We start from the raw sequence: 953 nt of genomic DNA on the forward strand, positions 1-953 counted from the left end.
AAACAACCAGGCCCCATTGTATTTGGCAAACCTTTTAATCCCATACAATCCTCCTAGAACATTACGATCAGAGAATCCAGAATGACTTGTAGTGCCTAGAACAAATGGCCTATATGAAGGCGGTCGGGCCTTCGCTGTGATAGGGCCGATCAGGTCTGCCAGATCACTGCGTTTTTAAGAAACTGTTGAAAGCACATCTAATGTTGGTAGCACACCGTGATTGATGGGGTGTTTTATATGTCGATGTTTGTTTCCATTCTTGTACTTGTTCTGTAAAGCACTTTGGTTCACCCTCGGTTGTGTTTCAAATGGTGCTATATAAATAAACACATTTTGATTACCTTTAGGACCTGATTATAGCACTTAACACCTGGAAAAGTCAGATTTTCATCGTATGTCACCTTTAAAGAGTTGGATTCTCATTCTAAACATGGCCAAAGTAAAAAAAATAAAAATGAACGAGTTGGACGTATCACGGAGTATTTCTGTGCCAAATACACTCCTGGGTTCGGATAAGTTTGGGAACGTTTTTTCCCGAGTATGGCCCTGTATGACGTTATGTAGGGTGGAATTCCTTGTATGTGCACTTCTCCCACACATCAACCAGAGCGAGAGCAAGGCCCTGTCCCAAATCACACCCTAAACAAGTGCACATGAAGTGTTTCGTTTGGGACGGGGCCCAAGAGCAGCCCATCAACGTGCTTCATTCACAGAAGAGGAGGAATGTCACCGGAGAAGTGTGTTTTTGGTTGTGAGGGTTCCACAGAGCCAATCATGACACCCCGTTTTTATAGCATCTAATAACTAATTAAAAGCAAACTTATTAGAAGAAAAATGCTGTCATCATGTTACCAAGGCATTGAATTTAGGCTTTTATCCACATATCCTTCTGGACTCGTTTTACAATGCCTTTATAAACGGTTTGGATCTTGTAGGCGTTTCAGTGAAGAGAC

This window comes from Sinocyclocheilus grahami, unplaced genomic scaffold (assembly GCF_001515645.1).
Source record: "Sinocyclocheilus grahami isolate Dianchi unplaced genomic scaffold, SAMN03320097.WGS_v1.1 scaffold9043.1, whole genome shotgun sequence".
Lineage (NCBI taxonomy): Eukaryota > Metazoa > Chordata > Actinopteri > Cypriniformes > Cyprinidae > Sinocyclocheilus > Sinocyclocheilus grahami.